We start from the raw sequence: 24,589 nt of genomic DNA on the forward strand, positions 1-24,589 counted from the left end.
CAACGATAGGTGCACATGGGCTCGATTTCTTAGGAGATTCTGCCACAGCTGGTATCAGAGCAGTTCCCATCTAAGATCATTGTAGGTTACTTTGGAAAACCTTCAAATTGATTTGGATCAAAGAAAGTAAACTTGATATTTTAAAGTTCAAATTTCTTTCTTCTTACCTTTGATCTAGACTCAATCCTAACTTATTTGAAAGTTCAAGGCGGATAATATGATTAGGTTTGTCCTATGTATTAAAAATCTAGTACTTATGATTATATAAATCTTTTGTACCTAGATTTGTAAGATCGATTCATGCATCATGCTTGAGCACCTTGCATAATAATTCCCCTTAATAATGGTTGGGTAAGAAATGTCAATCCCATTCTTGCTAACCACCTTTATCCTTAAGCTATTCTTATAGTCCTACCTTAAATCCTACAGGCTATGGCAAAGACCAAGGTAACCGCACGCAAGTCCACCGGAGCTCATGGAGTCCCTCATCACTAGTTGGCACCACAAAACCATGAGCTTGGTGAAGGAAGTTCCAAGAAACTAGGAGATGAAGGATCTTCAAGCAACCCCACCAACATCGAGAACCTTACCAAGGAGCTTAACACTCTTCGTCGAGCTCATGCCAAAGATCAAGAAGAGCTGGCGGAAATGCAAAGGGGCATCACCATGACCATGGAGCTGCGGAATGAAGCCTAGACACGAGAGGATGCGGCCAATGAATGTATCCATGAGTTAGAATTCTATGTAGAAGACCTAGAGATGGACAATGTCATTCTTCATGAGAATGTCCATCTGCTGTACGCTCAACTTCATCCACCTCATGGGGATGGTGAAGTTACAAATGAAGAAATGATTGTAGATCCAGGTGAAGTCGAGAATGAAGAAGAGGAGGAGGATCCTGAGGAGTTAGTGTACTTCTCAGATAAAGATGAGGTTTCATCCGGTATGGGCACAGACACCGAAGACTGAGAGCTCGGAGTAGTAATAGTTCCTTTACTGCTTTCCCAGTAAACTAGGGTTGTCTTGGGGGAATATAAGACATGTAGCTTAAATAAGTAACCCTTTGTAGCATGAAACCTTTTAAATGCTTTCAATAAAGAATAATGTAAGTAAACGTGTTTCTCTAACAGATGCCTCGTCCTATCACCCGAACTGGTGCTAGTGGCTCACATGACGATGATGAGTGCCCAAATCCTCCACCAATGCCTTCGACTATGGCAGATGCCATAGCCGCACTCGTCAATGCAACGGCAGAGAATGCTAGGTTGTTAAGGGAATTGGCGTGGAACCAACAAGCACCATACCCTAATCATGGTTGTCGTAATAATGGAAATGATGAGTCAACCTATGTTGATTTTACTGACACACGTCTGCCTGTGTTCTCTAAGGCAGAAGAACCCTTAGAAGCTGATGATTGGCTTAGGACAATAGAGCAAAAGTTTGAGCTGATTCACTGTACCAAGGTTTAGAAACCAAGGTTTGCGGCATAGCAACTCTGAGGAGCTGCTTGTGCCTGGTGGGCAAATTTGGTAGCTGTACAGCTCGCTGGTCACCAAATCACCTGGAGGGAGTTTAAGGATGCCTTCAGGGCACACTATATTCCAGATGGTGTAATGACCATGAAGTTAGAAGAGTTCTTGGCTCTTAAGCAAGGGGAGCACCCGGTGATGCATTATGTTGGGCGCTTCAATCACCTGTCGCAGTATGCTATTGAGTATGTGAATACTGATAGGAAGAAGAAGAATCATTTTCTTAGAGGCCTGAACACTAAACTTTAGACCATGATGGCAACTTGTGGTAACACAACTTATCATGATACAATCAACATTGCTATCGCTTCAGAGGAGAATTACCGCCGATACAAGGAGGCGAAGAAAAAGAAAATATCTGCTTTCGGATCGTCGAGTGGAAAGCGTCAAAAGATAGTCTACCATCCTCAGAATCATGGCCATACTGCCATTCCGCCCACAACAAGGCTAAGGCAAGCAGTAAATCTTTATTCGCCCTACAACTAATACGCCTTATCCTCATCAAGCACCGCAGCAGCAAAATAATACAAATAATGCAAACCGCAATGCTACTCCCTAGAATCACAATTATCCATGCTATAATTATGGTAAACCCAGACACTTTTCCCGAGAATATCCATATCCCAGGAAGAACAATCCTGATGCATCTAAAGCCCCTGTTACTCAAGCTCAGAATCAAAATAAGAGCAATGCTCAGAATAGTCAGAAGGGTCAGGCTGAGAAGAAAACTAGAAGGGTCTTCTATACTCAGGTGGAATCTATTCTAGAAGGAGAACCAGTAATGATGGGTATGTTTCCCATTGCTAAGCATCCTGCAATTACCTTATTTGATTCTGGTGCATCCCATACATTCATCAATCGTACATTTGTTGTGAAGCATGTGATAGCTATTGGGGAAACAAAAGAACCATATCATATAAGTCGCCCGAGGAACAAATCTATACAAGGGAGGTAGTTCAGCATGTACCTATTGATTTAGGAGGTTATGAGTTCCCTACCAATATGCTGATATTAAAGGATCAAGATATAGATGTGATCCTTGGTATGAACTGGTTAACTCAACACGAGGCTATCATAGATGTCCTGCGTAGAACCATAAGGGTAAATGCACCTGACAGCAAAACCCAACTTCTCATCCAACTTCCCTTTCCTAAGAGTACAGTGGAAACAGTCTGTGCAACCATTGTTGAAGAAGACTGAGAAAATTTCCAGTGGTATGTGAGTTTACGGATGTCTTTCCTGATGATCTGCCTAGTCTACCACTAGACCGAGATGTAGAGTTTAGAATTGATCTGAAACTAGGAACAACACCAGTGTCCAGAAGAGCGTATAGGATGCCATCGAAAGAACTAGCAGAATTAAAAATGCAACTACAAGAGTTGTTAGACATGGGTTTCATTCAACCCAGTTCATCACCTTAGGGATGCCCTACTATCTTCGTGAAGAAGAAGGACCAAACCTTAAGGTTATGTGTTGACTATCGGCCATTAAATGAAGTCACCATAAAGAACAAATACCCCTTACCCCTGAATTGATTTGCTTTTTGATCAACTTGCGGGAGCGAAGGTGTTTTCGAAGATAGACTTGAGATCAGCCTATCACTAGATTAAGTTCAGACGAGAAGATGTGCCGAAGACAGCATTTACTACCCGATATGGTCTATATGAGTATCTAGTCATGTCGTTTGGGTTGACCAATGCCCCGACTCATTTCATGTACCTAATGAACTCAGTTTTCATGCCCGAGTTGGATAAGTTTGTCATGGTGTTCATTGATGACATTCATATCTATTCTAAGAGGAAAGAAGAACATGCGGAACATCTCTACATTGTTCTACAAAGATTAAGAGATCACCAACTATATGCCAAATTTAGTAAATGTGCATTTTGGTTGGAGGAAGTACAATTTCTGGGTCATGTGCTATCTGCTGGTGGAATAGATGTTGATCCAAGCAAGGTAGAAGAAGTCCTTAACTGGAAAGCACCTACCACTGTTCATCAAGTTCATAGTTTTATGGGGTTGGCAGGGTATTATCGTTGGTTCATCCCTGACTTCTCTAGAATTGCGAAGCCAATTACTGGACTGCTGAAAAATCAAATTAAGTTTGTATGGTCAATAGAATGTGAGAAAGCCTTTCAGACATTGAAGAAATTGCTAACAACTACACTAGTATTATCACAACATGATATTGAGAGGCCATTTGATATCTATTGTGATGCATCTAGAATTGGTATTGGCTGTGCTCTTATGCAAGAAGGTAGAGTCATAGCGTATGCTTCCAGACAACTCAAGAAGCATGAAGAACATTATCCTACCCATGATCTTGAATTAGCCACTGTTGTTCATGCACTCAAGATTTGGTGACATTATTTATTAGGCAATATCTGTCATATCTATACGGATCACAAAAGTTTGAAGTACATCTTCACTCAGTTAGAGTTGAATATGAGGCATAGAAGATGGTTAGAACTTATCAAAGATTATGACTTAGAAGTGCATTATCATCCTGGGCAAGGCTGATGTGGTTGCGATGCCCTGAGTCGCAAGATTCATTGCCATTGTCTGACTATAGAACCTATACAACGAATATTGTATCAAGAGATGGAGCATCTGAATTTACAAATCATAGAACAAGGTTCCCTGTCCTAATATTGCAATTGAGTCCACTATCAAAGAGCAGATCATTATTGCTCAACAGAAAAGTAAGGGCATAGCCCATATCAAGGATAAAGTCAGATCTAGAAGACCAACATGTTTCAAGATTGATGAATCAGATGTTGTATGGTTCAAGGATAGATTGGTAGTACCCAAAAATCTAGGACCTGCGAAAGCAGATTCTTGATGAAGCTCATTCTACAAGATACTCCATTCATCCAGGTAGCAATAAAATATATCATGATCTAAGAAAGAGATATTGGTGGACCAAAATGAAAATAGAAATAGCTCAATATGTGGCCAAGTGTGATATTTGTTAGAGAGTCAAAGCGGTTCATATGAAGACTGCAGGTCCATTACATTCATTGCCAGTTCCATCTAGAAGTGGGAAGATATTTGTATGGACTTCATCATGGGATTGCCTAGGACATCTGCAGGCTACAATTCAATATGGGTTATTGTTGATCGTCTAACCAAGATAGCTCATTTCTTACCAGTTAGAGATAAATATTGAGCAGAACAGTATGCAAAGCTTTATCTTGATAGAATCTTCAGTCTGCATGGAGCACCCAAGACCATTGTCTCTGACAGAGGGTCATTGTTCATATCCAAGTTTTGGAAAAGTCTACATGAAGTCTTTGGGAACTAAACTTATCCGTAGTTCTGCTTATCATCCGCAAATAGATGGACAGACTGAACGGGTAAATCAAATTCTTGAAGATATGTTAAGAGCATGTGTCCTTTCCTATGGTACTAAATGGGATGAATTGCCTTCCCTTAGCTGAATTCTCATATAACAATAGCCATCAAGAGAGCATTAAAATGGCACCATTCGAAGCACTGTATGGCCGTAGATGCTAGACACCTTTAAATTGGTTAGAAGCTGGAGAACGTTAGTTCTTTGGACCGGATGTGGTCAAGGAAGCTGAAGAGAAAGTTAAACTCATACAAGCCAATATGAAGATAGCTCAATCCCGATAGAAAAGCTATGCTGATAAGAGGAGACTGACCGCTAGAATTCAAAGTGGGAGATCATGTCTACCTCAAGGTATCGCCGAGGAAAGGAGTTCATCATTTTGGGATTCAGGGAAAAGTTGGCACCCCTGTTATGTCGGTCCTTTTTAGATCGAACAATGATGTGGACCGGTCACCTATCGCGTCAAGCTACCAGATCACATGTCAACGGTGCATGATATCTTTCATGTATCTCAGTTAAAGAAGTGTCTTCAAGTACCTGACCAAGTGGTCACCTTTGGTGATGTAGAACTAGAACCTAATTTGACTTATGCCGAGTACCCCATTAGAGTCTTAGATCAGAAAGATCGAGTCACTCAAAGACATACAATCAAGTTCTACAAAGTACAATTAAATCAACACACTGAAGATGAAGCTACTTGGGAGTCCAAGGATTACTTAGAAGAAAACTTTCCTGACTTCTTCGCTTCTATCTAGTTGCAATATGTTGTCTATATTGTAACTTGTTTCATTTGTCAAAAGAATGGAAAACCCCTTCACTAGCCTTTTGAATAAAGTTATGATGTGTTAGCTTGACACATTTCCTTTTCCATTACTTAGCCTTAGGTTTTAAATCTCGGGACAAGATTTCTTTAAGGGGGAAGGGTTGTAACACCTCTGGTGTTTTGACCTAGCACTAAAACTTGACATGCCATCGTATGCATTGCAAAGCATTCATAAAGTAGAAAATTTTGAATGCATTCACTAAATAAGCTTTATTTCATAATGCTGTTATTTTATGTAATGTGATTCAAAACCCTAAATAAAGATCATGACCACAAGGGTCAAATTTCATGTGATCATGTGAGGCCATGTGTCATTTGACTCAAATAACCCTAATGGGCCATGTTACTGGTCAAAAATCAAAGTTAAAGTAAAAAGGTAAACAAATCAAATTTGAATTCAAATTCAAATCATAAAGGTCCTTTTTGCCCCTTTTGTCTAATTCAAAATCCATTTGGAATTTGGGGTTGTGGCAAAAAGCAAAGTTGAATATTATTTTATAAGGATCAACTTTGGTATTCAAAGTTTTTCAAGTTTACATATAAAATTTGGAGAAATTTTGAAATGATTCAAATACTCAAATGCATCCCAAATTCAAATTTCAAAATGGAGGCAGAATTTGAAAATGTTCCTTGAAGCAAAGTTGTAGAGTTTGAAAAGTTGAGCAACTTTCATTTTTGGAGATTTTCAACTTCTTTAGAAAATTTGGGAGTAATTTGTAAAATGAACTTAGTGGCAAATCTATAAATTTTTCAAAGATCAGGTTGGCAACAGGGCGTCACCGCCCCACCGCCGGCGTCCTTTCTCTGGCCTTCCAGGCACGCCTGTGACCGCCCTTGCCTTCACGCTGGTGCAGGGAGCACGCTGCGTGTCGAGTCTACGCGCTCCTGGCCGAGCTATAAGACCCAGACGACGCCGTTGGTTTTTCTTTCCTTCCCTCTGTTTTCCCGACGCCGCCGTCTCAACTCCGGTGAGCTTCTCTCATCTCCTCAGCGCAAGTTAGCCCTGGAAAAGCCATGTTCTAGTTCCGTCTGCTCCTTGCGCATCCGACCGAGCTGTTGCTACCGCTTGATTTCGTCGAGAGCTCACTGTCCATGTTCATCTTCCTCGCGGCCGGCGACCTTAATGGAAACTCCGATTCACCGTGGCCAGCATCATCCGGTGAGCCCTTGCCCTTGCTTGTTGACTCCATGGCTTCGTCTCGATGCTATAGTGCTTATTCCAATCTTGCCTGCTTGTTTTGCCCACTGCAGTCACCGGAACGCTGTCGTCGATGAGGTCCGCTCCGCCGTGATCCTGGTCACCGTCGAAACGCGTCACTATAGCTTCTCCGGTCTCGCTTGTTGCTTCAACACGATCGGGATGAGCCACTAATGCTTCCTGAACTCTCTATTTCACCGTTACTGGTCTTGTTTCACCGGTGTAACGCTGCCATGCCACCGCGTCCGCCATGGCCGGTGTCAGTCTTATTCCATGTCGTAATCAACCTCCAAAGTACCACTAATCGATGCGTCTAGCTCTTGTGAACATGTTAGAACCTTGGCCGTCGCTGTTGGGCTCACCGTAGGCGAGTTAGCGCCGGTCAGCGCCGTCGAAGCCACGGTCAATGCCCGAGGTTGGGGATGACATGTGGGGGCCGGCTGTTAGTGAGAGAGAGAGAGAGAGAGAGAATAGTGTATTTTGTTATTTTCTGATTTTAAATAGTGTTGAATCTTTGGAAATTTGTAGGAAAATAATCATAGCTCCAAAAATTCTTAAAATTTGTGTGTAGCTTCTGTACAAGTTCTATTATGGTTCAAAAATTTGAAACTTGAAATTTGAATAAATTTTTAATGTTCAAATATTCAGTCCATTAATTAATAAATGCAAATTCCATGATTTTTGTAGGCCATTGTATAATTCCAAAAATTATGAAATTTGTTCTGGTACACTAATTTGTCATGAGGAAGCTTACATAAAATTTTGAGGTCATTTGGAACAAGTTCATTTTTTAGCTTATTTCCAAATTAATTCAAAAATAAATAAAAGCAAACCCTAAGTGTTAGATTAGTGTTTGATGTTGTTTTGGTCATGTTTTGTGACTAGTAGGGTTTCAAGATCTAATTGGTCAAGTCACATGTGTGGTTCTTGATGGTAGGATTGCAAGTTGGTTTTGTTGGCTTGCAACTGTACCATGAAGGAAAATCGTATTCGGGGTGTTTTTACATTTCATGTACCATGAAAGCATCATGTTTATGTTATCATCATGTTAAAGCATATGTTATCATTTCGTATAGAACCTGAGAGTGAAATGATTCTAGTTGAGTAAGTTCTGGAAGAGTCCCCGGTTGTCACGGGATTTGATATTTGTGGTACTGATCCGGAACCCGAGGTCGTCAATGAAGGCAAGCCCCGGTTTATACATTAAACCAGTACCTTGTTTACTTTCAAAAGTTTATCACCTATGTTACCTATTGCATTAAGTTGATTAATTCAAATGTTACCTACTTGATGCATTGCCTACCTTGTTAATTGTTTACCATCCTTGAAGATGATTTCATTTACAAAGGTGTAGAATGCTTAGTATGCTTTATGGTAGGCTTTCAAAGTAAAATTTTTGATACAATCAAAGATGGCATACTGGCCAAAGAAAGAAAGAAGATAGAATAAACTAGAGACTAGTCGGGTGACTTATCTTGAATGTTGGGTAATGTTGCCGACTATGTCGCTTAAAGGCCACTCATTGTGGATCTTCTAAACGAGACACTTTGTAGTACTGGTCACATACTCTGGTAAGCTTACTTTGGCTAATCCGATACTAAGACGAATGCCCACGCACTGGGAGTGGAGAGATGGCAGGAGTAGCATGTACCCTCGTGGCTGGAATGTGGCCGGATTTGAGGTGTGCTGTGCTCTCGGGTGGCGTGGAGACGGCTTAGTATAGGAGGATCCGGTAGCGAGGTTGATGTATGCAAGATTAAGTTCTACATATGTCGTGTGATAAGGAATCCCTAGCTAGGACTTGAATCAATTCGAATTGCTGGTGCTCCACGGATATGGAGACTCGATTCATTACAGAAGCAATGTAGGACTAGTGAATTACTAAAATTTGAGAAAAGGAATGGAATGAAAAGGATTGGAATATGGGAAATGTACATTTAGTTGAGATAATGAACTAAAAGGACTTAGGGGTAAAACGTGAAAATAGGATGAAGAATAGTAAGCTTTTGGCAAAGAACTTTTGAATCTTGCTACATGCTTACCTTGCCCCAACACCTGCATCTTTAAAGTCTTTCACCCCCTGTTACGTCAGGTTAGTCTTGTTGAGTACTTTTGTACTCAGGGTTTGTTAACCCTTGTTGCAGGTGAGTCGCATGCATAGGCTTGTTTTGGTCCCTACTGCATGTCTGTGTTTGAAGTCAATGATGATGAGGAGTGATGAATGGCCTTTGGACAAGGCACTAGTTTGTATGATAAATAAAGTTAATGTAATATTATCCCGCTACTATGGTTGTATGACACTTATAGTATTGTAAGTTTGAAAACAACTGGTTTGTAAACTATGTTATCTTAAGACTTCCGCTATCTTTTACTCTGATGTATATATTTGAATAAACTGTTATAATCTGCAATGTCTATGATTGGGATCCTGTTTGAAAAGAGAATCGTGGATGATTCGGGTTTCCTGAGGACACCCGACAGACCTGTTGAGTTGTTGGGAACTCGTGTACACTATCCGAGGTCTGTTAAGACAACAATAGGTGCACGTGGCCCTGATTTCTTAGGAGGTTTTGCCACACCCGGGTGAAATGCTACAATGGTATATTATTTGTGCACTTGCGGATACTTCATATATATAATTTTCTCTAAAGTTTACAAGTGTCATTAATAATTATCAACCATGCATTTCTGGCATTATGCTAGGGATGACAACCTAGTAACCAGTGATGCTAAGAAATGCCAACACTCTTGCTCTTGTGGCCCAAATTCTTTGACTTCATCGGTTGTTTTCTCCTCTTCCTGCACTGCCACTAGTGTCTTATCTATCCTTGTTGGATATGGTGGATCACGAGTAGACTTGCCACCTCTCATAGTTACGGTGTTTACCTTCACAAGGTTAGTAGCAACAGGCAGACCAGCAACCAACTAGGCTAATTGAGTTTCTATCTTTTTATTATTGCTAAGGTGGTCTTTTATAGCAGAAGAAAAACTATCCATTTTAGTATTTATACTTTCTAGGACCTTATCATTAAAAGCAAGCTTCTTAGAAATATTCTCATTAATCCTAGCTAAGATCAGGTCTCTCAAGGATGGTTACTTAGGAGTATTAGAGTAATTACCTAGGTACTTACCTTGGTAAGTCGACCATTGTTGTTGATCCACCCTTGTCTCTGTTGTTGTGGAGCAGAGTTGTTGATGGCAATGTTTGCATCCTCCTAATATTCAGCGAATTCTACCCCCAAATACTCTCCACATACATTCTGAGCATTGAATACATCTTGAATAGCCTAACGATCTTTCTTGTAATTGGCTCGCTGTTCAACCCAATTCAACAGTACATCCATCTTGGTTGACATTGCACACACCTCTTCTGGTACCTCTTCACTCTTATTGCATAATTGAATGCTGTATGATGACCAGCCTTGATTAGAGCATATCGTTTCCATAAGAATTTTAGCTTTTCCTAGGGTGAGTGACATAAATGATCCTCTAGCAGTGGCATCGAGTTGTTCATGAGCCTTCTAAGTTAATCCATGGTAGAAACTTTGCATGAGCAACCATTCTTCCATCCCATGATGAGGACAATCTAAAATGTATTCTTGAAAACTTTCCCATGCTTCTGGAATGGTTTCTCCTTTCTGCTAGTGGAAGTTTGAAATCTTTCCTCTTAAGGTATTGGTCTTGCCCATAGGGAAGAACTTTTCTATAAAGGCCTTTGAACGTCTTGCCCAAGTGTTGATGTGATCTTTGTTGGTGTAGAACCACTGCTTCGCTCTTCCCACTAGTGAGAATGGAAATAGATGGAGTAGTATAATGTCTTGAGCAATGTCCTTGATGACGATTATGCTGCTAATCTCTAGGAAATTCTGAAGGTGAGCACTAGCATCTTCATGCGCCTTTCCACTAAATGGGGTAGCTTGCACCATGTTGATGAGGCTTGGCTTGAGCTCAAACTCGAGGTTGTTGGTTTTGAGTGTTGGTCCAGTGCGGATGTTCTCAGTGCTTGGAGCAGAAAACTCATGCAGAGTTTTCTCAGCCATGACTTTAGGAACTGGTGTTAAGCTTCCTCTTGATTCAGTTGATTCTGATTGGAAATTGTTGGTGAATCACAACCAAGTCTACAATACCTTGTATAAGATATGAACAAAGACAAACATGGGTAAACCTACTGAAGCAGAGGTTATGATTTTATCAATAAGTGTCTAATGAAGACATTCCTAGCATTCACTCATCTCCAAATGAAACTACATTTGATATAGCTGGTCCGATTACAAGGAGTAGAGCAAAACAATTGGAGAAGGAAATTCATTCTTAGGTGAACGCTAACCTTATGCTTAATAATTAGATTATGTTGAATGGGCCTATGCTTTTGAGTACTTGTTTCAATGTTCTTAGGAATGATGGAGTGCACAAACAAGCATGGGATGATGATGGATTCTGCCCGCCAAATATAAGCAAGGAACCTGGACATGCAAGAGAGAGAGAGAAAAGAACATTCAGCTACCATGAATAACAGTCGTTCGAGTGCAAGCAAATATTTTGGAAGTTAGGAATGCATGCAGCCAGCAACTGGGTTGCTATCCACACATGTTCCAGCATGCATGCAGAAGAATGCCAACCAACCATGCATCCCACTAGGCCTAGCAATTAATAAAAGTAGTGTTACAACTTTCCACTACAAGTTCTCATTTATTTCTTCCAAACTGAAACTCAACTAGTATTATATATCCCTGTAATGGGTGACATGAATAGTAACTTCTAGATTGCAAATTTAGAAATACAAACTCTTTGAGTTCTTGTTCCAGCGTGAGTCTTGAGAGGCCTGCAAACTTGTTCTTTCGATTCCTAAGGGAGTTGTAGAATGCCGAACTGCAGTTCACCCAGTTTGTGCCTTCACATCTATACGGCGTGACTACATGGGCTGTTTTGTCGGTACATGGAAGGGTGATTGTCTTGGTAGTTCATCGCGTGGATAGCCTCACAGTGCATTGCCTCTTCACTAGGTCATGCAATGACAAGTTATCAAGTTCGCGGATTCTTCGAGAAGATCGAGACACATCTACTCATCACACGTGATCCATAGACATGTGCACATCAGTATCTATTTGGTCAATTCTCTTAGCCATGTGCCCCTCCCCAGCAACGGCACCAGAAATGCATGTTGGCATTTCTTAGCATCACTTGTTACTAGGTTGTCATCCCTAGCATAATGCCATAAATGCGTGGTTCGTAATTATTAATGACACTTGTAAACTTCAAAGAAAAATGTATACATATTAAAGTATCCACAAGCGCACAGATAATATACCATTGTAGCTTTTCACCCGGGAGTATACCAAGTATCGTTATTTATATTTTTACCATAGGGAGGAGCTTATGGAGTGGTTTGGCATAGAGATATTGACAAATATGTATACTTATGATAATAATCACTCTCATGCTATTGCAGGGGTAAGTCAAAGGGTAAATAAATGATAAGTGTAAGGTAATAGTGGTATTCCAGAGATAGAATTAGAGACTCATAAATGTAGTATAGCTAAGTAGGAGATTTGTTAAGAGCAAAAGATTCCTAAGTTATTACTTATCTACTAAGTCTTCTGTACACCCTAATTTATACACTCTCATCTATAGTATAACTAACTTTGGATCTACGCATAAGGAACATTACTAAGGAAGATCAAGAACAAAGCTTGTCTACCTTGGCAATCATGTTCTACGTGCTCTACAAATGGGGAGTGGACTACAAAGGACTCGATGGGAGTGTTACATCCCTGATCTACCACATGACCTAGAGTGCAGAGGGCATCCGCAGGCAAACAATATCTAAGCACCATGCTTACATAGTGTTGACCATTTAACTCACATACGTATTAAGCTAAGCGCTTTGCGAACATATGCATAAACTCATCATTAATCATAACTATATCAAGAATACAACTAGAGCAAACTAGGAACATAATAAATAGCAACATAATAATATTAAAGTAGCACAAAGTCATAAATATATAGATACAATGGTTATACCAGTCTCTAGACAATAGATCCAGAATCCTGAGCAATAGCCCACACTCTTCTTGAACCTTGCTAGCTAATCTATACTAGAAACTTGAAGAACTAGAGCTCTAATCTCTAATCTCTAGAAATCCTTGTTTTCTATCTAGAGGGGGTGTAGGGCTGGTATTTATAGCCCAGAGGATACAACGTGAGCCCTTAGATCAAACTGACTTAAGCAATGGCTTAGATGCATCCTAGGAGGTGGTGGGAAACCGACATAGCGACGAGGATGATAGGTGGGCCCCTATGGGGCTAGGCGGCCTATAGGTGGGGCCGGGCAGCCCCACCTATGAAAGCTCTAGTTTGGTTTTGGTGAATTGATGAAACCCTGAGTGCTAACCTAGTTTATCAAGTGATCATGAGATAGGTAGCACATTCCAAGTGGTGAAGCAAATGAAGATCATGACATAATGATGGTGATGCCATGGTGATGATCAAGTGCTTGGACACGAAAAGAAGAAAGAGAAAAACAAAAGGCTCAAGGCAAAGGTATAAATGATAGGAGCCATTTTATTTTGGTGATCAAGACACTTAGAGAGTGTGATCACATTTAGGTTCGATAGCTGTACTATTAAGAGGGGTGAAACTCGTATCAAAATCCAGTTATCAAAGTGCCACTAGATGCTCTAACTCATTGCATATGCATTTAGGATCTAGTGGAGTGCTAACACCCTTGAAAATGTTTGTGAAAATATGCTAACACATGTGCATAAGGTGATACACTTGGTGGTTGGCACATTTGAGCAAGGGTTAGGAACTTCACCGGCGGAGTGTCCACCCATAGAGTGCGGATAGTCCGACGGTGCCACCGGCGCACTAGACAAAAAAGATGGAGGTCACAGTAAGTGACCGGATGCTGGTCTCTAAAGGACCGGCGCATCTAGTCAGTAGCAGCAGAAAAAGTGCAGCGTCAGTCATCAATCAGACGCTGGCGCTGACATGACCGGATGCTGGCTGGCTATGTCTGGTCACACTAACATGGTCGTGCACAAAGGAGTCACTGAGTAACCGGATGCTGGGTGCATCCGGTCGTGAAAAGTCATCTTTGGATGCTTACTGGAAATGACCGGACGCTGGGGTTCAGCGTCCGGTCACTTTGAGCTACAGCGTCTGGTCATCACTTGACCGTTGAGATTGAGCGATCAACATTTGAAGAGAGGGACACATGGCACGCATCGCGTGACCAGACACTGAGGTCTAGCGTCTAGTCAATATGACCGAAGTGTCTGGTCATCCCGTGTTGTGCCTAGTGAAGGGGTACAATGGCTCTATTTCATGGGGGCTTCTATTTAAGCCCCATGGCTAGCTCAAGCTCACTCTCTTGGCCATTTGTATTGACATAGCAACCTTGTGAGCTTAGCCAAAGCCCTCCCACTCATCTCCATCATTGATTCATCATCTTTGTGAGATTGGGAGAGAATCCAATTGCATTGCTTGAGTGTTTGCATCTAGAGGCACTTGGTGTTCGTGTTTCACTATGAGATTTACTTGTTACTCTTAGTGGTTGCCACCACCTAGACAGTTTGGAGCAGCGAGGATCATCAAGCAGAGGTTGGTGATTGTCTCTGGCTCCGATCGTGGTGATTGTGAGGGGTTCATGACCTTTCCCCAATGGAGAGCCAAAAGGTGCTCTAGTGGATTGCTCATGGCTTGTGTGATCCTCATCTTGTGTTGGTTGTGTGGCACCCTATTGAGGGTTTGGCGTGTGATGCCAATTAGCATGTGAACCTCCAAGTGAGTGAATCACCACAACGAGGAGTAGCTTACCAGCAAGCAAGTGAACCTCGGTAAAAAATCATTGTGTTTATCATTTGATTCCAAGGTGATTGGTCTTCATTGGTATTCATTCTTGTGATTGATTGGCTCCTTCTTCGACACGGCGGTATAAACAAATTGCTCACTCTCTTTACATTACCGTAATCTAGTTGTCAAGCTCTTTAGTGTAGCTAGTTGTGAGAGCTTGTTAGTTTGGTTAGTGTGGCTCTTTAGTTAGCTTTTGAGAGCACACTAACTTAGTGTAGTGTCATAGCTATTGTATGGATAGAAACTATATAAACTAGAATTGTGGTAGGTGGCTTGCTTTTTAGTAGGCTAGCGCAACACTTACTTCACCTCATAATTGTCTAATCGGTTTGTTAAGTATTGTTGTAGAAATTTTTAATAGGCTATTCACCCCCCCCCCCCTCTAGCTATTAGGACCTTTCAAGTGGTATTAGAGCAGAGGTCACCATGATTTGAGGCTTAACAACCTTTAGTGTAAAAATGGCTCAAATCAACAACATCAAGAAGCCACCCCAATTTGATGGCACAAATTATCCGTATTGGAAATCAAAGATGACCACACATATCAAGTCAATCAATAGAAAAGTGTGGAATGTGGTAGAAACCAAAATTGAGATTGGTGATCCAGAGAATCCCACTATGGCCGAAGAAGTGCTTCTCCAAAACAATGACATTGCTCTAAGTGTCATTCATGATGCAATTGATGAGAGAACATTTGAGCAAATCAAGAATATTGAGATGGCTCATGAGTCTTGGAAGAAGTTGGAAGAATCATTTGAAGGCACTCAAGCCATGAAGGGTGCAAAGGCATATATTCTCAAAGAGAAGTTTGCAAGCTTCAAAATGAAGGAGGATGAGAGTGTGCCAAAGATGTTTCATAGGCTTCAAGTGCTTGTCAATGATCTCAAAGCACTTGGAGAAGAGGTGAAGGATAAGGACTTCTCCCACAAGTTCTTAAGATGCTTGCCTTCAAGATTTAGCACATTGGTTACTATTCTAGTGAGGAGTGGTTTGGACACCATGACACCAAACCAAGTGTTGGGAGATATAATGACCGATGATACATATAGAGATGATGATGAGAAGGAAGAAAAGAAGGAGAAGCAACATGGATTCAATTGAATTTTAATTCATATCTTTGTATAAGGGTTGTCATCAATTACCAAAAAGGGGGAGATTGAAAGCTCTAGTTTGGTTTTGGTGAATTGATGAAACCCAAAGTGCTAACCTAGTTTATCAAGTGATCATGAGATAGGTAGCACATTCCAAGTGGTGAAGCAAATGAAGATCATGACATGATGATGGTGATGCCATGGTGATGATCAAGTGCTTGGACATGAAAAGAAGAAAGAGAAAAACAAAAGGCTCAAGGCAAAGGTATAAATGATAGGAGCCATTTTGTTTTGGTGATCGAGACACTTAGTGAGTGTGATCACATTTAGGATTGATAGCCATACTATTAAGAGGGGTGAAACTCATATCGAAATGCGGTTATCAAAGTGCCACTAGATGCTCTAACTCATTGCATATGCATTTAGGATCTAGTGGAGTGCTAACACCCTTGAAAATGTTTGTGAAAATATGCTAACACATGTGCACAAGGTGATACACTTGGTGATTGGCACATTTGAGCAAGGGTTAGGAACTTCACCGGTGGAGTGTCCGCCCGTAGAGTGCGGATAGTCTGATGGTGCCACCGACACCCTAGACAGAAAAGATGGAGGTCACGGTAAGTGACCGGACGCTGATCTCTAAAGGACCGACGCATCCAGTCAGTAGCAGCAGAAAAAACACAGCGTCGGTCATCAACCGGACGCTGGCATTGAAATGACCAAACACTGGCTGGCTACTTTCGGTCACACTGACATGGTCGCGCATAGAGGAGTCACCGAGTGACCGGACGCTGGGTGTGTCTGGTCGAGCATGACCGGATGCGTCTGGTCATCAAAAGTCATCTCCGGATGCTTACTAGAAATGATCGGACGCTGGGGTTCAGTGTCCGGTCACTTTGAGCTACAACGTCCGTTCATCACTTGACCATTGAGATCGGGTGATCAACATTTGAAGAGAGGGGACACATGGCACGCATCACATGACCGGACGCTGAGGTCCAGCGTCCGATCAATATGATCAGAGCGTCCGATCACCCCGTGTTGTGCCCAGTGAAGGGGTACAATGGCTCTATTTCATGGGGGCTCCTATTTAAGCCCCATGGCTGGCTCAAACTCACTCCCTTGGCCATTTGTATTGACATAGCAACCTTGTGAGCTTAGCCAAAGCCCTCCCACTCATCTCCATCATTGATTCATCATCTTTGTGAGATTGGGAGAGAATCCAAATGCATTGCTTAAGTGTTTGCATCTAGAGGCACTTAGTGTTCATGTTTTGCTGTGGGATTCACTTGTTACTCTTGGTGGTTGCCACCACCTAGATGGCTTGGAGCAGCGAGGATCACTGAGTGGAGGTTGGTGATTGTCTCCGGCTCTGATCGTGTTGATTGTGAGGGGTTCTTGATCTTTCCTCGGCAGAGAGCCAAAAGGTACTCTAGTGGATTGCTCGTGGCTTGTGTGATCCTCATCTTGTGTTGGTTGTGCGGCACCCTATCGAGGGTTTGGCGTGTGATGCCAATTAGCGCGTGAACCTCCAAGTGAGTGAATTGCCACAACGAGGAGTAGCTTGCCGGCAAGCAAGTGAACCTCGGTAAAAAAATCATTGTGTTAATTTGATTTCGAGGTGATTGGTCTTCATTGGTATTCATTCTTGTGATTGATTGGCTCCTTCTTCGACACAGCGGTATAAACAAATTGCTCACTCTCTTTACATTACCATAATCTAGTTGTCAAGCTCTTTAGTGTAGCTAGTTGTGAGAGCTTGTTAGTTTGGTTAGTGAGACTCTTTAGTTAGCTTTTGAAAGCACACTAACTTAGTGTAGTGTCATAGCTATTGTGTGGATAGAAACTATATAAACTAGAATTGTGGTAGGTGGCTTGCTTTTAAGTAGGCTAGCGCAACACTTGCTTCGCCTCATAATTGTCTAACCAGTTTGTTAAGTGTAGTTGTAGAAATTTTTAATAGGCTATTCACCCCCCCTCCTCTAGCCATTAGGACCTTTCAACCTATCACCATCTCATCCTCCGCTTCAATGACGTGGCTTCTGGAGTCCTCTGGAACCTTCTGGAGTTGGTTTCATAGCGGAATTTTGATTTTTTCCTTTAATGTCTAGATCACCCTTGACGGTTTTCTAGATAAACCCTATTGAAAACACAGATTCACCAAAACTCATGGAAATTGTTAGATTAAACCCCTAAGTCTATGTTGGTGATCATTTTCATGCATTATTTTGGGTTATATTGATGTTTATAATGGTTGGTAACTATGGTCAATAGGGGTCTAGTACCTTCTCTCATCTCTAGCCATGGCTAGGTCTTCCACCCAGGAAACCTAAAGCCCATGGCTCATGGTGAACTCGCCCACAGAATGGCCCTCTGTGGACACATCCTCTTGGGGAACCATGAGTTCACCCATGTTGATGGGTTAACGTCCATTGCTAGCTTCTACCCTGACCAGTCCCTCTGCACTAGGAGCTCAGAACCCATGGTAGAATCATGCCCTGAGTGGCATGTTTGCCACCGGTGGGACATGATAGATTAGGGTGCACATGAGCGACGAAACCTTCCATTGCCACACGGTGTCATCATAAGCAATCACACGACCGTCCGGCACCCCGCCTCACGAGGTCAAGCCTTTAGCTAGGGCCAAACCTCTCACACTAGATAGGCCATCCATCATGTCAACATGACTTGTTAGCACTACCAAGGAGCATGTGCCTCTAGGGATGCAGATCCCCTAAACGCGCACCATGCTGCGCCAAGCAGACCATGCTACATCACGTTCAGATTCTGCATCCACAACAATAGGCCTCGCTAGCTCTCCATCATGGACAATGACAACTATGACGTTGTCGTGGCATGAGAGTTCAGGCATCAGGGCACTTGAGCCCTCACAGCCAAGGACATCCCTAGGCCAAACATGAAGAAGCTGTCCTCAGGGGCTCATGAGCCTACCGTGGACATCGAGGCGGCAAGGGTGGATCCGAGGGAACCTAAAAGGATGACCTATGCTGACTGCGACTGCTCTGAGCAATACAGAAGCGCCCTCACCAGCTTGCGGCTTAGGAACCGCAACAACTCCATCATGGACATGTGCTTAGGGGCTCGTCATGTCCCGAGCAATGACAACATAATCCATGACGGCTCCCCACACACCGATCAATTACATCAACTCTATCCCTAACCTCTCTACCTAAGCACGTTCACATACACGTGTATGCTCACCAATAGTTTCAAAAACTTGATTCAAACTGTGGAGTAAACCTAAGAATATGAGATACGTATAGTCTATTTTAGTACCATCTACCTTCTGAGTGACCCATCCTAACTTGCGCCAGTAGCCGAACATGACTCACTCGTGGGGGCTACACATATAGGCACATGTACAAACGCTTTAAAGTGCAGCACTATTTGTCATCATCTAAGAGACCTATTTCAAACTCTTTTAGTTCACATGCCGCACCATGACTAACCGGTGGCCTATTTTTTGACCTCTTGTTTGCACCAAGAGGTCTCTTAGACCAAGCCTCATGGACCAGCTCCAAGGTGAGGTCAAGCACCCATGCTTGAGTTCGAAGGGGAATGGGGTGTCGCTTCATTCAAGGCAAAGGGAACGAGGAGAAACAAAACTCTTGTCATCGACTCACTTTCTTCTCGCATCGCAATGGATCTAAGACCTGCCCCCCGATGTCTTACCATGCAGCGTCCGCCACAGTGTGCTCTGTCTCCTAAACTACCTTCGACGCCTTAAAACTGGCCACTTGGGACATCAGCATAATGATCTGAGACTGAGCCCATGCCTCTTGCTCCACGAGCTACCCCTGGGTCGAATCAACTACCTCGATGGCATTGATCAGACCTTGGCATAGCTCTGCCTGCGCCTTTTGGGAAGCCTCTAGCTCCTCACGCAAACATCGCACCTCCGCATCCACCTCGACCAGGCAGTTGTGGTCTGCGGCACCTCTCGCCTACATCCGGTAGGCCAAGCATAGGAACTAGGACTTCTCCGTTGAAGTCCTCATCAGCCCCTGCAAAAGGAAAGAGATGACCAAACAATCCAACCAAAAAGCATGGCTCACATGATGAGTGTGGGTATATTTAAAGCACACAGATAAATCCGCAAGCGCATGGATACTGAAAAGTAGTCTAGAATATCAAACTTAAGGAAATGTGTGTGAAAATAACTAAGTCTAACTTAACCCGAAGTAGCAACAAGACTTAAGATAAATAGGAACGTAGAGGGGATCACTAGGGTTTTCTAGTTCTAACTTCGGTAAGTTATGTCTTCTACTGTTCAACTAGGGATATTACTAAGGAAAAACACAAGCAGAGTATGTTTTCCTAGTAACCAGGTCCTGCTCGGCCTACAAATAGGAGGTGGTCTACAAAGGACTCAACAAGGCTATGTAGTCACCCTTGCCATGTACCACCGATCCGGAATGCAGGGTACATCCACAAGTAACCGAGTCTAAGCACCATGCTTACACTATGAATACTACTCTAACCTAAGAGCGACAAGGATTAAAGTACTCAAAAAGAGTCACAAACCTAATGAACAATATAAACAAGATACTTACTTGAATTACAAGTTGATTGCTAGAGAAATCTTAGAAGCAAGCTTAAGTAGAACTTGATTCTGCTAGGGTACAAGCCATAGAGAGAGCACCGACAGGCCGACACTTCCTCCAAAACTCTTCCCTCACTCTCTATCTCACTATTTCTAATTACAAAGACTAGATCCTAACTTAGAGGACTAATCTTCTCTTGATTGCTAGCTCTAATACTGATGAGGAGGATATGAATTGTGTCTTAGGGTTTCTTGATTCAGGATGCCCCACAAGAGGAGGTACAGGGGCGTATATATAGGGGGCTATGTCAATTCTAGACCCTCGAATCAAACTAATCTTGAACAACGGCGTAGATTTGATCTTTAAGGTGGTGCAGAACCGACATTTGAAGGAGGGGCTGACATGTGGTGCCCACAGGGTGGGTGGCCTACAGGTGGGGCTAGCTAGCCCAACATGTCAGAGACTCGGTCTCTGTTGTGGTGGTTTGCCTTCTAGAGTGTTCTGGAGTCTTCCTAAGTCGGTTTCATTGTGGAATAACATGATTTGCTTTGACGAATAGGTGCTCCTTAATGATTTTTTGATTAAATCCTCCTACAGTCATGAAATCATCAAAACTCATGGAACTCATTAGTTTAAAGTGCATGTGGCTATGTATAAGTTATTCATAAAGAAAATAAGAAGAAAAATGGACAAGTGTTTGAATTATCAAAACAATGGGTACTCAGATGCCCGCATGAAAAAAGAGAAAGTGAGATGAATAAGATAGCCCATGTTTTCTTGCAAATGTTTCTAAGTTTCAAAAGAGAGATATGTTTTCAAGGAGCATAGTAGAATTTGGCTAGCTACCATTTATATCCACCATATATTCCACACACATGCACATCTTGATTTGATTGTATGACTCAACTCTCTTTGGATCCATTGTTTGACTTTACAATATATGTATTGCAAGTATGCTCTTTCATGTTATCACCCTTCCTATGAGCTCCACATAAGCCTTAGTTGTAGGAAGAGAAAGGCATAATATCATTATTGCCTTGGTGAGGATCCACAAATACCACATATTTTGAGAGACTTGAGAGTGTCATACAATGGAATCTCTGAGTTTTATTTTGAAAACTTATAAAAACTCCAGAATTATGGTTGAACAAAGAACATAAGACATAGTGCTTGACTTGATCGTCTGTCTTTCAATTACTCAAGACCCAAGTGAAGGCTACAAGCCCCATAGTTAAAGGTAATATGAGTAAGTTTGAAAGACATATCAGTTTGTTCTAATCTAGAGGAGAATTTTTGTTTGAATGCATGTGTACTTTTGAGGAGTTGTTACAACCCTAAAATTCAGATCCACTGCTAAGTTTGTCTTTGCTAAGGGACTAGCAAAGGTTAAGCTTGGGGGAATTGTTGATGGTAGTTACCGACCATTATAAACATTAATATAACCCGAAATAATGCATGAAAATGATCACCAACATAGACTTAGGGGTTTAATCTGACAATTTTCATGAGTTTTGGTGAATCTGTGTTTTTAGTGGGGTTTATCTAGAAAACAGTCAAGAGGGATCTAAACGTCAAAGGAAAAATCAGAATTCCACCACGAAACCAACTCTAGAAGGTTCCAGAGGATTCTAGAAGCCATGTCACCAAAGCGAAGGATGAGACGGTGATAGGTGGGGACGCCTGGCCCCACCTATAGGCCACCCGACCCCACAGGGGCCCACCTATCAGCCTTGTTGCTATGTTGGTTTCCCACTGCCTCCTAGGATGCATCTAAGTTGTTGCTTAAGTCGATTTGATCTAAGGGCTCACGTTGTATCCTTTGGGCTATATATACCAGCCCCACCCCCCTCCAGATCATTAGGTCATAAGTCAGGGCTAGATAGAAAACTAGGGTTTCTAGATATTAGAGATTAGAGCTCAAGTTCTTCAACTTTCTAGTTTAGATTAGCTAGCAAGGTTCAAAAAGAGTGTGAGCTATTGCTCAGGATTCTCGATCTGCCGTCTAGAGACTGGTGTAGACATTGTATCTCTATATTTATGACTTTGTGCTACTTTAATATTATTATGTTGCTATTTATTATGTTCCTAGTTTGCTCCAGTTGTATGCTTGATATAGTTATGATTAATGATGAGTTTATGCATATGTTCGCAAAGCGCTTAGCTCAATATGTACGTGAGTTAAGTGGTCAACACTATGTAAGCATGGTGCTTAGATATTGTTTGCCTACAGATGCCCTCTACACTCTGGGTCATGTGGTAGATCGTGGATGTGACACTCTCATTGAGTCCGTTGTAGTCCACTCCCCATTTATAGAGCACGTAGAACATGATTGCCAAGGTAGACAAGCTCTATTCTTGATCTTCCTTAGTAATGTTCCTTATGCGTAGATCCAAAGTTAGTTATACTATAGATGAGAGTGTATATATTAGGGTGTACAAAAGACTTAGTAGATAAGTAATGACTTAGGAATCGTTTGCTCTTAACAAATCTCCTGCTTAGCTATACTACATTTATAAGTCTCTAATTCTATCTCTGGAATACCACTATTACCTTACACTTATCATTTATTTACCCTTTGACTTACACCGACAATAGCATGAGAATGATTATTATCATAAGTATACATATTTGTCAATATCTCTATGCCAACACCACTCCATAAGCTCCTCCCTATGGTAAAAATATAAATAATGATACCTAGTATACTCCCATGTGAAATGCTACAATGATATATTATATGTGCATTTGCGGATACTTTAATATATATACATTTTTCTCTGAAGTTTACAAGTGTCATTAATAATTACGAACCACACATTTCTAGCATTATGCTAGGGATGACAACCTAGTAACAAGTGATGCTAAGAAATGCCCACACCAACTATGTAGGTGAACTCTAGGATGCGACTATTGGGGGCCGTTCCGAGAGCGTGTCCGCCCTAGGCCACTGGGTCCAGGACTCTAGGGTGGAGGACCTGGCTGGGGCTAAAGGCGAACATGGGCGCTAGCCCATCAATGTTGGTGAACTCGGGGTTCCCATGGCGGATGCGGCCACTAGGGGCCGTTCTGTGGGTGAGTCCGCCAATGGGGTGAGTTGCCATCGCTTCCTTCTCAACAAAGAGAGTGTGCGACTGTCCCCTACCTGGCACACCAACTGCCAGTGTTTTGTCACCCGATGAGTGAATTTATATGTATGTCGTGCTACTCTAGGAAGACGATGATAGCATCCAAAGACATAAGGAGTCATACTAGTTCAGGCTAAAGCCCTATGTCTAGTCCCAGAGATAGTTTGAGTGCGTGTTCCTCGGTTGAATGCTCTAAAGTTCTTACAATGGGGTATGCAAGAAGAGTGAAAGAGGTAGAAGAGTGGAGAGGGACAGCCTAAATGGAGTCTCGAGAGTCTGTCCCTTTAGAATGGTGCCCTAGCTGCCCTTATATAAAGTCTAGGGCCAGGCCACATACAAAGAGATAGGTTCTCTTGACCGTGCGTTCGTGAGCCTAAGGGATGGAGAAAACTAGTAAACTTGGCTTGCAAGGAAGGACGTCTTGTCCTGGCGCCAGAGCATGTCTTGGCATGGCTTTCGTCATGGTCTTGTGCCCACGTTGTGGTATGGTGTGACGTGATGCTACAGTGTCAGTCGTGACGGCACTATTGGTGCGATGTTAGTTCACCAGCTGTCTCCTGTGTGACATGGTCTTGTTGTGGCCTTCATCATCATCTTCGTCCTTTTGGAGGTGTCAATCTAGGAGCAGGTGGCCGCCCCTAGGTCATCGATAGTCTTGCTAGTCGTGGAGCCGGTGACCATGATCCTGAGCTTCAGGGTCATGGTTTTTGTTGGCTTGGTTGGCCTTGGATGTCAAGGCCGTAGTCATGAGCCCCATCTCATAGTGGGTGGGGTCGTACATCCATCCTATCCAGCTGTATTTGGATGGTGAGTCACCGTACCGCCTGGTCATCTAGGCTTGGCTACGGCGTGGTGTAGGGATGGTGCCTGCTCTAAGACGGCTATCCCCTAGGTCCTGGCGGACTGAGCAGGCGTACCTATCCTTGTCAGAATTGGCATACTTGGTGTTGGAGCTCGACCCCTCCCCATTCCTGCTAAGGGTCGGGACGAAGGAGAGGTCGTGTGGCTTGTGGTGAAGGGAGAGAGAGAGAGAGGAGGTCATGGCCGA

At 42.4% G+C, this 24,589-nt stretch overlaps 1 non-coding gene across 1 annotated transcript; it reads left to right on the forward strand.

The window, feature by feature from the left end:
* The first annotated feature begins 10,469 nt into the window (after window positions 1-10,469).
* LOC136547812 (small nucleolar RNA R71) lies at window positions 10,470-10,576 on the forward strand. The gene has a single exon (XR_010781762.1). It is a non-coding gene; the product is annotated as a small nucleolar RNA R71 (small nucleolar RNA).
* Window positions 10,577-24,589: the final 14,013 nt, after the last annotated feature.

The sequence above is a fragment of the Miscanthus floridulus genome, chromosome 3 (assembly GCF_019320115.1).
Source record: "Miscanthus floridulus cultivar M001 chromosome 3, ASM1932011v1, whole genome shotgun sequence".
Classification (NCBI taxonomy): domain Eukaryota; kingdom Viridiplantae; phylum Streptophyta; class Magnoliopsida; order Poales; family Poaceae; genus Miscanthus; species Miscanthus floridulus.